This window comes from Sceloporus undulatus, chromosome 4 (assembly GCF_019175285.1).
Source record: "Sceloporus undulatus isolate JIND9_A2432 ecotype Alabama chromosome 4, SceUnd_v1.1, whole genome shotgun sequence".
Classification (NCBI taxonomy): domain Eukaryota; kingdom Metazoa; phylum Chordata; class Lepidosauria; order Squamata; family Phrynosomatidae; genus Sceloporus; species Sceloporus undulatus.
In genome coordinates, this window is record NC_056525.1 from 148,168,700 (window position 1) to 148,184,148 (window position 15,449).

The window sequence follows — 15,449 nt, forward strand, 5'->3', positions numbered from 1 at the left end:
CTGTCATACATTAATACTATAAATGCTGTTATTAACAAAGACTTACATTCAGCCAGGCCATGTGTTTACTTGCAAAGTCCATCTGATTTAATGGGATCTGGGGAAGGGAGTGAAAGATTGCACCCCTACTGAGTAATCCTGTGCACATGCTTCAGGAGTAAGAGCATTTAATTCAATGGTTCTCATTCCCAAGGAAAGTTACTCAGATTGCTCCTTCAATGACTTCTTACATAGAAGGAAGCACACCAAGTTTTAGCCTTCCTTTCACAAATGCTAGGGTCACTGAGCAAGCTCTTAATACTCCACTCTTGTCTCATTCCAGTCATTACATGCTTCATTTCTATTAATCTTTTCTAATTAGTTCTGCTTCTTAGGTGAAGTCTTTTTAGAAATAAACATTTGGGCTTCACATGCTCAAGGCTTTGATTGCCATTCTGCTTTGTAAGAAAATCATTTTTTTCTCCCAAGGCTTCTGGTGATGAATTTGATTCCAGTTGCCTGGCTAGACTTTCAAATGACATTTCACTAATCATACTTAATTAAAACAGGAGAGCAGAGTGAAAGTGAAGTATAGATTTATAGAACACTTCTACAACCAGTCTTGCTCCCACCATCAATACCCTTCTATTTGGGAAGAAAAGAACTGCAGAAGAGATAGACACAACAGGTGCTGAAAGGCTGTTGCAATAAACTCCGAAAGCCCAGTCTGTTTGTGGTTTAACAAAATATTTCTCTGAACCTCTCTTTATTGGATCTGTCAGTCTAAATCTTCAATACTTAGCTTATAAGAATACCATATTCTAGTTCCTGAATTCTGGATGGTTTAATGTGCATCATGTGCAAATTTGCATGATGCGATATACAAAATATAGTATATAGCACATTTTTGTTGCATTGTTTTACACTGATGATTACAGAGATTTAGTATAGTGTAATATTTGGGGCATAGGGCTTGGGACCAAGAAATCCAGGTTAAAAGTACTGCTCAGTTACAAAGTTTACTGAGACTGCATCTCTACTGCAAAAATGATGTAGCTAACACCTACTTTACCTGCCATCGCTGAATGCTGTGGAATTCTGGAATCTGTAGTTCTGTGAGATATTTAGCTTTCTCTGTCAGAGAACTCTGGTGCCACAACAAACTACAAATCCCAGAATTTCATAGCATGGAGCAATAGCAGTTAAAGGGGTGTCAAGCTGCATTATTTCTGCAGTGCAGGTGCAGCCTGAGTGACCTGAGGCCAGTCATTACTCCCCAGCCAAGCCTACCTTACAAGGTTATTACAGGGATAAATGAGCAAAGGGGCATTGTGTAAAGCAGTTATAGATATCACTGCATAGTACAAATGCTTATAAACCCATGTACAGTCTATAACACTGTACTGGCAACTTGGGTAACACTCCATGTATCAGTTGAAATGGGCTGCAATCCACAAAACCTTATGACAAATGAAATGTCTTAAGGTTCAACAGGACTTTTTACTGTTTTGTGGTCACAGACCAAAAACAATGACACCCCCCCACACACACACCAGAAAGGTGTGTGATAAAAGCGTATATATTAGACCAGTGCCAATATAATGTTGTAGACATTAAATACCTCCCTGTATTTAATTCCACTACTCTGTATAAATCCCTTCTATACCTTGGCCTTTGATAACTGCTTTTGTTTTCCTGTTGTGGTTTATATGGCTGCAACAAATAGCATTCCTGATAAGTATATAAATCTCCATTGCACAGTTATTGAGTCATACGACCCATTTAACTCAGTAGGACATACATTTGTGTAAACAGTATTTCCAAGATAAGTAAAAATGGAGTTAGTCCTTCCAAAAATAGCTTTATCTTTTGTTTGACATTCTTTGAAACTGCCTTCCAGAGATCTAAGATTCACAGTAAACTTCTAGCTCAAGAAGCTTCTGTTTTCAAATAATACAAATGTCAAATCTTGCCAAAATAACTGTCAAGCAATTATTTTCAAATAATTTCAAATGTCTGCATCACATTTCACTCTGATCCCATCTCCATAACTGTGCATGTAACTGTAAATAATTATATACATGAGAGTCAAATGTTGTATTCCAAGCCTCTTAGGAAAGAGACTGCAATCCATGAAGGGATGGGACTGGAATCTGACAGGCTTAAGCTCATAAGAATGTATAGCAAGTATCCAGAAGCTGGGACTATGGTTGCAGAGTGTATGCTGTTAGTTTTCCAAAAGGCATTCTATAGAACCATGTATTCTATAGAACCATGTAGAACCATGCCTTCACTCCCCCAAATTTTTTTTGCTAGAAGTAATAAAATCCTTAGGTTTTGGACATGTAGTCAGCCACATAGCTGATCCCTACAGGTTGTTGTTGTTGTTGTTGTTGTTGTTGTTGTGTGCCCTCAAGTCATTCTGACTTACGTTGATCCTAAGGTGAAACTATCATGGGGTTTTCTTGGCAACTTTCTTCAGATGGGGTTTGCCATTGCGATCTTCTGAAGCTAAGAGAGTATGACTTGTCCAGGGTCACTCAGTGGACTTCATGGACAAACAGGGATTTGAACCCTGTTCTCTAAAGTCATAGTCCAACACTGAAACCACTACACTGTGCTGGCTGTCATAACACTACATAACTACCCCCTCTCCCTCTCCCTCTCCCTCCTCTCAAGTTTCCTTCTTCATCCCATGACTGTATGGAACCCTGAAAAAGAGGAACTGTTCACAGGGTGTAGCTACAGAGGGTGGGGGAATGAGTATATTTTCCCCACCATAAGAATTCTTCCCCGTCGCATGAATTTTTCCTTCATCCCCCAAATTTCTACAACTGCAATGATTTAAAACTTTAGTTGAGCATTTGGAAATATAATTTAGGCATCCAGAGAAAAGGAGCAGGTGAAAGTACCAAGGGGATGTGAACACAGCAAATATGAGTTCTAGGGGTGGACCATTTTCAATGTTTCATTCTTTGCAATGCTAAAAGTTTGGGAAATTTGAAGGAAATTTCATGGGAGTGGGGCAGAATTGTTCTCTAGGGGACAATGCCCACATTCTCCCCCTCCCTGGAGCTATAGGATGGGGATTACAATTACAATTGTTTGATTACAATACAGTTATAATAGTTTTATTGTAGATCTCACTTGTTTAATGCACTAGGCATTCAGATTGCTCCTGCGTGGATGAAGTATGCTTCCAGACTGCCATTCACTAAACTTTTATTGTGACGTAATGGGCAGATGTTGCGTGAGAAGCACCTCTTATTTACTCATAAAAGGTGCACATCTAGGAAAAATCTGTCAGGAGGCATGATCTAGAATTTACCAAGTGTTGGCAGAGAAAATGTCTGGTAGCTAATGAAAGGATTTAAACAGATTAAGAGATTAGAGGAAGCCTCTGACTAAATGATACCAGTGTAAACTTCATTTGCTAAGTAACCCAGTTTACCTGTGAAAAATAAAAGGAAAACCTGAGATGGATTTTAAGACTGGGTGTTCAGAGTGAATATCCACAAGCCGGTAATGAGCTGTCTATTTCTGATCGTGTGCCATCCCTGAGAGTTTCCTGCAGAAACACAGGCGGGGGGTGGGTGGGTGGGTGAGGGTTTCCTCTGGAATCAGTGGCAGCATCAGGAGGGGAAAATGCCTTGGTGGACAGACACAGAAAAGGAAAAGTATATATTTAGATGCATGGTGTGAGTTGCATACCAGTGATAAACTACAATATCATTTAAAAAAATAAACTGGGAGATTGCAAAAGGTCTGCACTTTGTTCATATCTGAACTATCCAGAAAATGATAAAAGAATGCTGTTGAGCATATGAAAAGTGCCTTTCCTTCAACTAGTGACAGGTGTCCGGAGGGGGGGCAAGGGGGATAATTCCCAGTTTGGGGAGTGATATTTAACCTACCCTCTCACTCCTTTTGGAGCCATCATCTGTCATACTGGGGAAAGGGAATCCTAGAATCAGGAAAAGTTACCCTTTTGGACATCTCCTTAAATTTCTCAGCCAGCAACTACAGTATAGCCATGTTGAGTGGGGAATACTAGGCATTGTGGTACAAAATGTAACTTTTACAGCTTCTGTGAAATTCTTATTCTTTGGCATTCTAAGTAAATAAATAAAGCTTGTTTTACTTTTTTCTAATCGGTAAAGCTTATATTTGGTTAAAAAGTGAAGTGCAAACATTTAAATTCAAGAAACTTAAGTATATCTCAATTTGGAAAATATAGGTCTATAGGGCTGAAACTTTTTCACTTTCTATTGTCTAAAGCACTGACTTTTGTCGATACTGAGTGGACTGAAAGCAGTCCATCCATCCATGTTCTACCACCTGTTTTCTCTTCTGATTGTGCTCTTTATGTCTCAGTAACCAAAGATTTCCTTGATTGCGTAGCAATTCCCTCTCTGCCATCTTTTAAATTTCATATGCTTATGACTTCCAGCAAAAACAAAGGCTGCATTCCTAAACATACCTAATATGGAACAAGGCCCATTGAACTTAATGGAGCTTGCTGCTGAATAAACATGGTTAGGATTGCAATGCACAGCTGGGTATTTCACAATTCCAGAGACTTCCTATTCCACAGAGCTATCACAAGACGTACTTCCTTTCCCTTGACTAGTTGCATCAAATATGTTGTTTATGTACACTGAAAAATTTATAATTTATACTGAACAGATGAGAATTCTCTAAAGTGGAGAGAAATAATAACAAATTAGAAAAAAAAAAACAGTAGCAAACTCCTTATGATGACTGGATCAGAAGCTTTTCTTCCCCAGAAGAGAAAAATGGAACATAGCTCAAATAAGTTCGCACAACATTAAAGATTACTTGTTTGTAAATAACATTTTTTTTACAATGCATGTAAATCACCATAGCCTTAAATCTGAAGGGCTGCATGTGGTTACATATTACACAAAAGCAAGGTTCTTGTTACCCACATGAAGAAGAATCAGCCCATCGAAGTGACAATGAGGCTGCACAACAACCACCACTGGAAGATTTGCACGCCTCTTTGACCCTGCCTGATACCTAAATGTTGGACTTTATCACATGGGAGGCAAAGTGCCCAAATCCCATGGATAAAGTGGACTTAAATCCTGGAAAAATCTTGCAAAAGTGGGATTGTGTTCAGACATGTCAGACTAATGGAGCATTAACCTGACATTAACCTGGGCAGAAAGTTGGCAAAATCGGCCACTTTTTACTTCCAGGATTTTTGCAAAAGTAAAAAGCAGCTGATTTTGCCCACTTTCTGCATGGATTAATGTTGCGTTAATGCTCAATGTACACAACATTGTCTGAAAACTATCCCACGTTTGTGAGATTTTCCCGGATTTAAACCCTGTTTTTGCACGGGATTTGGCCGCTTCCATGTGATAAACTCCATTGAACATTGACATCTGCATAAAAGATGCCTGTTTTATTAAGACTTTTAATTCTATCTAGGGAAGACATTTCTTTGTGATGGAAAATTGGCCAACATACCAGTGGAAACAAAATTAAGATGGAAATTTTAGGATATAGCTGAAATGATCAAATTAACTTAGCTTGCTTTAATGACTGAACACAACATAATTCTATCATGAAGCTTTGGAATATATGTATGGAATTAAGAATTCTACCTTCTACTTTGATTTTCAGACTACACGCTGGACACATTGTTATTTTATAGGAGGGATGGAACGGTTCTTTCAATATTAAGACAACAAGTTGGTTTTATCTACCAAAACCAAACTATCTATCCCACCAGGCCGCATAGATGATGCCCCTCTCTTTACAATGACATTATTCCAAGAGAGAGAATAGGGAAAGTACTGAGATTTCTGGAGGCAACCTTTGCTGCAATAGAAAGGCATTGAGGAATCATGGGGATATCATAATTGCTCAGAAATCATAGTATTAGTATTCAGCTTTGGCTGATGGGCAGTGGGGAAAATGAAATGCTAAGATACAACACTGATTGGTCTATGTATAGGAATTGGGAGATTGCCTGCTCATGGTTCTGAACTTAACACAAATTTATATATATATCACTTTATTTGTAACTGAAATTAGGCAATGAATAAACCCCAAATAAACTCTGATTAGCAATTATACTATTTAGAGCGGCATTGTGAAGAAATTAGGGAATGTCATGGACATCTATTCAATGTATCTTTACTCATTTTTATTAACTGCTTATAGGTGGCCATCATTGTAGATGGTACCTTGCAAAACCATATAAGCATAACAAAGCAAAACAAGATTTGGTTGTGGTTTTGATCTTCTTCTTCTCCTCTTCACCCTCGCTTCCCTTTCAAGGCAGCTTGCAGAATATTGAAACCAGAACAAATTAAAAGCATTACAAATTTCAATAATAATACTAATACTAATAATAATTAATAATCTACATATCGTTGAAAGCCCATGACAGTCAATGTACCTGCCCCAAGAAGGTTACAACCTAAACTATGGCAGTGAAGGAGAAAACAATGGAAGGGGATTCTAAGAACTTTAGTGGGGCAACTCTTGAAAAGGAAAGCTAAGAAAGTGATTTGGGTGATTTATGTACACTTTGCTTAGGGTTCTATTCCCGTTGTTGTTGTTATATTTGCCATCAAATATGGTGACCTGAGCAAGAAGACACCGCCAAGTGCCTTGCTTTTAGATCTTGCAAACTCAAGGTTGTGGCGTTCTTGATTGAATGAATCCACCTGTAGTACTCTTTTCCCAACTACCTTCAACCAGGGGCATTTCAAGTGTGTGTGTGTGCATCACACTGGGTGACACCTTAGAGGATGGTGTTACTTGTATGCTTGTGGGAAGGGGCTGCCTTCCAGTGTGTACTTCCATAGTGCTCCACAGGTAGACTTGGACTCCCAAAGACTCCATGGGTATACTGGGACTCCTGGAGACAATCCATTCACCTGGAAACTGGTTGGGAGACTGTCGGTATGCCACAGCAAATGCCTGGAGGCCTCTCTTGTCAGCAAATGGCACCTAGACCCCTTCAGGACATGTGAAGAAGGTGGCTAGACTGGAATGGTCCAGGACACAGATAGTTCCTTCAGGTATTCTGGTCCATTAGCCATTGGTAGCAAGTAGACCAGAGTCTTTCTCTTCCACAGTGGTCCCTCTTGTCCTTTCCACATGCACACTGATCCTGTGGGTGACAGCATGATTTTGCACACTGGGGTGACACCAACCATAGTGGTGCCACTGTCTTCAATTTTACCAAGTATCTTTCCCAGTGAGCCATACTGTCTCATAACATGTCCAAAGTACAATAGCATCAGTTTAGTTCTCAGTGATATTTAATATTTACAGGAAGCTGCTGGGAGAGATTGGAATTTGGTAAAAGCAATGTGCTGATGACACTGTCTCTCCTTTCCATCTAAAAGAGGAAGTTGTTTTATTTCTCAACCAGTGTCTGGAGTCAAAAATGGAGTAGATGAGGGTAAAAAATATTGACACAATTCATAGAAAACAGAGGTTCTCCCAATCAGTCAAATCACAGAATAATGATCAAAATTGTACTTAATGCAGTTACACTCACCTGAAAAGTTAGATTTAAAGTCTAGGTGTATTCCCAGATTTATGTCTGCGCCCAGATCCCATGTTTCACCAATGGCCAGGAGTATTTGTACACAATTAAAGCCAGTGCACCAGTTGTGGTAATCCATAGAGATGGCTGATGTGGCTGTAGTGATAGTTATGCAGCCCTTCTCTCAGTCTCACCACCTTCAGGGGTAAATCTAGCAGGAGCATGGGAGATTGCCTTCTTGTTGGCCACTTGCAGAGCTTGGAGATGAGGCTAGTCCTTCCAACAGGAAAATACTTTTTTTTAAAATCCAGAAAGGCCTTTCATAGCTAATCAGTTAAATGGAGGTAATCAAATTTGTTTACTATTTTAGGAAACTATCTAAATGGAAGTGCTGGACTTTGGGGGTAATTTTTAAAATTCATGTGCTGTTTTAATTTGGTGTTTTAAAGGGTTTTCATTGCTGTTTTAAATTGATATGTAATTGATAATTATAATTTACTGTATTTTATCAAGCTGATTTTGACAGGTTGTTAGCTATCTTGTATCTCAGCCTTTGGAGAATGGTAAAAACAAACAAAACCAAATCAAATCAATCAGGGCTAGCCATAACATTAGGCAGGATGAGATAACCATCTCAAGCAATTAAGAGATGAATCTGTAGCTCCTGAGTTCTTCTCCCAAGCTACCAATAGTTTCTTGCTAGAGGACAGCTATGCATGTCACAACCTGTCCTGAGGCCTTTAAACTACCCTGCTCCCTCACATGTAGTAGAGGATTCTGTCATATTCCTAGTCCTATACTGTGAATCCAGTTCAGTTTAGTTGGTTTCTGTATCCAGAAAGAAGATGCCATCTTGTCCATTGCCTGAGGACAAGCTAACCCTGATATATATGAGTGAAGAATGTCACCAAGTTTAATCCATAAAATGTACACTTGTTCTCCAGGGGCCCCTTTTACATTTTTATAATGCTGTGGTTCCATTTTAGCTGCTATGGCTGCATCCAGTGGCATATTGAGAGTGGGTTCACACCAGGTACGTCACTGCCTGAATGGCCCCTCTGCACCAGCTGAAAATATGTGTTCTGCTCCAGCCTCAGCAGCTAACGTATGTTGCCAAGTTGTTGCTGATTTTTGCATACATGTGAGAATAGAATGGAGAGATAGTGTGTGAGTGGGTGTCATGCAAAATTTGCTTTCTTGCTTACTCACAGGCACACATACACACAATACCTTTGCTCTCTTGGCCACTCTAATTAAGGAGTATTTTGGTGAAGTGGCAACACTGTTGTCTTTTCTCCTTTTTCCTCCTCAGATTCTCAAAGCACCTGTGTCTTAACCATTTCCTTTCATTTCTCAAACTCTGTTTCAGAGGGAAAGCTGGAATCTAAAAATAGCATCTTTTGGAAGCTTAGCAGCCTCTTTAAATTTATTTAGGGCTGATCCCAGCCAGCCCCGGCCAATATAACCAACTAATACTAATGGTACCCCCTCCCCATTTCTAAACAAATCTGTTAGGACTTCACCCAAACCCTTGATGATTTTTTGATAGACTTTGGCCTGTTACAGACTGCCAAAATAAAGCTGCTTCGGGTCTCTTTGGAGGTATGCTGTTTCAATGATTCATGCATCCTAAGAATCCGGAAGCTGCACCAAAGCTGCACTCCAGTGCTTAGGAATGGAATGTGGCTTTGGCGCGACCTCTGGACTCTTAGGACCCATGCATCATTTAAATAGCATACCTCCAAAGAGACCCGAAGCAGCTTTATTTTGGCAGTCTGTAACAGGCCTTTAAGCTCTAAGTAAGGGCCCGAACAGACAGGCCAAAATAAAGCTGCTTCAGGTCACTTTGGAGGTATGCTGTTTAAATGACATATAAATCTTAAGAGGCCAGAAGCTGCACCAAAGCTGTGCTCCAGTTCTTAGGGGCCTGGTACAGACTGCCAGAAAGCCTGGGGCCAATTTTAGGGCTTGGGAGTGTGGATCAACCTCATGTTCCCATGCCCTACTGTGCACTGGTGGTGCCATCATGGCTTGGTCCTGTCCCCATGGGGGTCACCATGATGATGAAAACAGGGTGCAGCATCTAAACATCACAGTGCTGCACGTGCATTATTACTGCACATGAGTGTGCCATTGATGCACTCATGGCGCCTGCCACATAAATTAAAAAGAATGTCCTGACAGAGGCCACACCATTTGCTTGCTACAGCCTCCATCAGGAGTAAAAATGGGCAGCTCCAGCCCACCCTTTCAGGGTGGTCTGTAGAGCCCCTAAGTCTCTTCAGATTTCAAGAAGTTTAAGCCTACACTTCAGTGCAGACATACCTAGAACTAAGTCCAACTAAGCTCATGGGGACTCATTTCTAAAAGCCTTATCAGGGAGATGGTCATGAAAGCATGCCTTTTGCAAAATTGATATTTCCTGCACAACAAAAGACACACTTTTATTATCATCTTCCTTGGTCCCTCCTTCTCTCTTGCAGCCTCTCGGCTTTCTTTGGTTTAGCAATAAAGTTCTAAGTAAAAGCATAAGGTTACCAAACTTAATATGTACGTCAACATGGATATAAGCATCACTGTGTTCCACAGGGCATGATGTGCATTATATTCAGTGTGGCTTAGTCCCAGGAAAGTATGCATACAGTCTAATGCTGCAGACCCTATTTATCTGGAAATGGATTATATCCTGATCTACAACTCCCATCATTACTCAGTTACTATGCTGGCTGGGGTATTCTGGGTGTTGTAGTTCTCTGAGACTCCCTTTGAGTAAACATAATCATTCTATAAGTCCTATCTATTGTTCCAAGCAAGACAGAAAAACAAGTGTAAAACTTGCCTTCACAAGTGTTTGAATTTTCTTTGACAACTGGATCAATGTTTTCCCTCTCCCATAATCAACACAGGTGTGTGTGTGTATTTTGTTTTAACATTGCAGCTTGGGAAAAGTAAAGAAGCTAATTGTTAATAATGGAGAAAAAGGAGACAGACAGCCTGGCATATGGCAAATGAGTGGCCTCTGATGTTCAGTATTCACACTTCCAAAATATGAATGAGATTATAGTGACCTGCAGCTGTTCAAGGGACCCTGATTGACAAGTGGGTTCTCCCCTCCCCAGGAGTGTTAATAAATGATCCACCCAAGGTGTCAAATACAATAGATATACCACTGGCTGCGTCCCATGGAATCGTGGGATGTGTAGTTTGCTGAGGCACTAGAGGAGCCCTCTGCCTGAGAATTATCAATGCCCATTCCTAAACTGCGAATCCCAAGTTTTCACAGGATGGAACCATGGCATAAAACAGAATCATATTGCTCTATCTGGGAAGTGTGAAAGAGTTTGCAGGACATTGCTTTCAAGGGTGAGAGAGGTTATCCTGTGTTAAGAAGCGAACTTCACAGATAAAGCTTGTGTGACTGGTGCACTGCAGATGATTTTCAAGATGTTCTGCTGTTGTCTCTTCTTGTCTTCATCTCCATGCAATGGAAGACAAGAAAACATTATTCTGCATGAGTGCCTCTGAACATGTATGCTGTGCTACTGTGAACCGGAGATGAACAAGTGTGGGGCTGTGCTGCAGAGAATCCTGTCATAATGTCACTGTGTTTACTGTAACCTGTCTGTTACTGCTGCTGCTGCTGCTAATACAGACTGATTCTTTTATACTCAGGAAATGTATTTTACTCAGATGAAACAGGAGTAAGCAAAAATGAGCCCTTATATCAGTCCAGCACAGCAGCCTGTCATTAATATGGTGATCAAGGAATAATAAAATGAAGACCAAATTATCAATCAGTTCTATATGATTTCCAAAACCTCTTTACTGTCTCAGCAGCACCTTAACAACATTTTAAAACATTCTGCTTTGGCCATTGGTCTGCTTTTGCCATTACAAATAACTAGCCCTGGCTACAGACTGTGTGGTTCGTTTGTGTTGTTTGCTTGTGTCAGTGTGATGTTCCTGTCTTTGCTGATTTAAGCATCTTTTTTTTTTAAAGGAGGGGGCTCTTTCTTACAGAGATCAGACCAGCTCCTTCCTTTTGTTGCCATTGCTGTTGTTTTTATTGGTTTCTATGGCGATCATCTTCATTCAAGGCAATAGGCCGCACGCACACACGGTTTCCATGGCAATATACTAGGATGCTTCAAAAACAGGCCTGGAGTAAATAAATTCCATATTTAGTGTCTTAGCGTTTTTATGGCGATTCTGCTTGTGCTGCTCACAGGGTGTAACGGTAACCCAAGCACTTGGTCAATTTGGTTTTGTGATCCAACTTGTTATTAGCCTTCTGGAAAGCGCAGAACTGATCCCATTGTTTTTTGCTCTTCTGTTGCTGGCCTTCATGTTTTCTTTTGTTTTGTCATTGTGCATTTGCAAGCTTTGTTCTTGTTATAATGAACTGGCCTTTTCTTTGGGACAGAAATTTTAAAAGCTACCCAATGGTAAATGGCCCTGCCATTTGGCAGAGTGAAGCAACTTCCTCTGACAGTGTCACAGAGTGTCATGAAAGAGTAGCAAATTATTAGTCATTAATTTTGTTATTATTGCATTCTTACTGACAGGCAAAGGGAAAGGCACCCCTGGGATAATCAACTGTATATACCAAAATGACTTCATTGGCGTTAGGCACAACATATCATGTCCTTAGTGGGTGTGAGGCATTATTGGCGGATTTCACTCAAGCAGTGAAATACTTAATCTGGCACTGGGACCTACAGGTGTCAATGGTGTGGCCTTACCTACATATACACTAATAACCTTTGTAGAGTGGGAAACCAGGGAGCATTCTCAATCTGTGGGTTTTAGAAGGACCAGGGACTGTATCTGTGGGGGAAGGGGTTGGGTGTATAGACAGAAACATATATGTTCAGCAGTATGGATGGAAGCAAGAATCTCTAATGAGTGAAGGGTACATTGAAAATAGGGATAAAAGTCTCAGGACATAGAACTGTAGAGTTGGAAGAGGCCACAAGGACCATCCAGTCCAACCCCCTGCCATGCATGTTAATTTACATTGGCACATAATAATGAGGGAAGCTTTCAGGAGGAGTGGAGCCCCAATTGTGGCAGGAGATGAGATCTAGACTTCTCAAGCTGTTACTTGTACATTCAGATGTAATAAACCATATGGAAAACAGTAAAGATACATCCTTAATGTTTGTGCAAGGCCTCTGTTGAATAACTATGCTCTATCTATTAAAGGCGAGCTGAACTTACTTCAGTATTGTCAAAGGGACTGGTTTTTCAATCAGATCTGACAGCAGTGGGTTAGTTTAAGTGGTGTAGGACAGACTGTATGGAATTTCCCAAGGTATGACAATGGTTGGGAGTCTCAAGAGTCATATCCAGGGGCTGTGTCTATTGCTAGTCAGGTTCTATCATCTGAGGCAGTTGCCTGACTTTGCCTAAAGGTAGGGCTGATCAGACAGAAGGAGGACATTGGTCAAGTAAGGTCTTCTGTGTTGGCAAGACCTGTTGTTCACACAGGAAATCAAATTCTGTGGAACTTGGTCTCAACTGGTGGAAAATTTATTCAAGTGTGGCCAAAATGTTGCCTTTTCAAGCACACAGACATATTAACACAGGAGGTGAGGTATTAGAACCTGATTGCTTGATGCCTTGATTCAGGCATATGCTTAATACTTTGTAGTGCTCAAGGCAGTTCATATGCACTTTCATCTTGAGAAGCAGCAAAGAGTAAGTTGGTGAAGAAAATTGTATAGACCTGGTGGGCTGCAACTCCCTCATTTTGGCATGTGCTGGGTCACGCTGCTAGGAGCTGCAGTCCAATAATAACTGGAGAATAATAGGATTCCAATCCTGATAGAGTTATAAAGAAAAAAATGGAATGGCTTTCCCTAACATTAGATCCTAATGATATGTGGGTTGTAGAATGGGATGAGCCAAGGAAAGGAAATGAGTTGAAAAGACATTGCAGGTAGCTGCTCAGGTTCCTTCTTTGAAAGTCATAAATTGAATTTTATGTTTGGCTGGGCAAGTGGGAAAAGGACATAGATGTAATCTGAGTATTTTGTATATGAGATTAAGGTATGGGTTTCAAGTTCCCTATAGGCCTAACAGGAATATGCTGGGTATGGGTTACCAGCCACAAATGATTATAGGAGTGATCTGAGGAAAGTAGGCATGTACACATCTAGTCTACACTCTTTCCATCCACTTTCCTAACCAGAGAGATCTGAGGGTCGGTCCAACTGTACCAGACACCTGTCTCTGCCTCCTGTCAATGCCAGGTCGTAAAGAATTCAGACCCCAGTTAAAGAAACTATGCCCTGTTGCCTTACTGAGACCTGGCTTGGGCCTGAAAGTGACGCAGTGTGGGGCTCAGGCTCTTTCCGCGGATACTCAGTTAAGTGCCAGACCCGGTTAGGTGAGCGGGGGGGGGGGGGGGTGCCTTGATTCACAAGAACACTTTTTCCTTAACCAGGAACCATGTCCGACAAACTGCCCATATCGAATGTATTTACCTGACCCTGAAGGCCAGAGACAGTTTAGGGATTCTGTTGGTCTACCGGCCACCCCGTGCGCTAACAGACTCCCTGGCCGAGCTGACACAGCTGGTCTCGGAGCTGGTGTTGGAGTCCCCTAGGCTTCTTGTCCTGGGGGACCTCAACATCCCCTTCAAGGCCAGTCATAGTCCAACTGGTGTGGCTCGGGAGTTCATGGCTACCATGACTGCCATGGGCCTGTCTCAACTGGTCTCAGGGCCTATGCATTCTGCTGGTAATACGCTTGATATGGTCTTTTGTACAGACATGGAGAGTCCGTGGGCGGAGATAACAAATATCTCTGCCTTGTCATGGACGGACCATTTCCTGGTCGAAGTTAAATTCAAGGCATCTACCCAGATCCCTTCCGGGGGTAGTGGACCTATTAGGATGGTCCACCCTCGAAGGCTGATGGAACCCAAAAGGTTCCAAGAAGTCCTAGAGGGGCATATGGTTGGAACTGACGGCGATTCTGTTGATGCCCTGACTAACATCTGGGATACCAATCTCTCCAGGGCTATACACAGTATCGCTCCCAAGTGTCCTCTCAGGCCTGCTTCCAAAAAACAGCCCTGGTATACGGAAGACCTCAGGGAAAGGAAGCGGGTTCTGCGACGACTAGAGCGTGACTGGCGAAGGCACCAGCACTCAGCCGACAAGGCACTCCTGGACTCTCATTTGGAGGCCTACGGAGTGGCAATAAGTGCAGCTAAGAATTCGTTCTATGCTGCACGTATTGCGTCTGCGGAGTCGCGTCCGGCAGAGCTGTCAGGGTAGTGAGGGAGCTTACCCAGTTGCCCTCCTCCCTGAACTCTATTTTGGAACCATCCAAGGCCTGCTGTGACGAGTTTAACAACTTATTCGCGGATAAAACCTCTCGGATAAGGCTGATCTCAATGCCAGTATTTCTTCAGAATCCAGAGTAGAGGTCCCCAGAGCCTCCATGGACTCGATTGTACTGGATCATTTTGAGTCTGTGAGTACCGAGGAAGTGGACAAGATCCTTCGAAGTGTTAGAAAGACAATGTGCTCTCTCGATCCCTGTCCCTCTTGGCTAGCAGCTCAGGGGGGGGGTTGGTTGTAACTGTTATGTTGCGCCGCATAATTAATTCATCTTTTAGGGAAGGGCATTTTCCATCCAGCTTGAAATTGGCCATTGTAAAACCGCTGTTAAAAAAAGCCCTCCCTAGACCCCCTGATTCGAAGTAATTATTGGCCTGTTTCCCTGCTGCCTTTTTTGGGGAAGGTGATCGAGAGGGCAGTTGCCTTTCAACTTCAATCGGTCTTGGATGAAACAGATTTTCTAGACCCATTTCAAACTGGCTTCTGGGCGGGCTACGGAGTTGAGACTGCCCTGGTCGCCCTGGTCGATGATCTCCGTCTGGGCATGGACAGGGGTAGCGTGTCCCTGTTAGTGCTCTTAGACA

The 15,449-nt window shown here is 41.8% G+C and overlaps 1 protein-coding gene across 1 annotated transcript in view; it reads left to right on the plus strand.

The window, feature by feature from the left end:
- Positions 1 to 15,449, plus strand: part of CRB1 (crumbs cell polarity complex component 1) — a 138,156-nt gene that overhangs the window by 11,848 nt on the left and 110,859 nt on the right. The window lies entirely within an intron of this gene.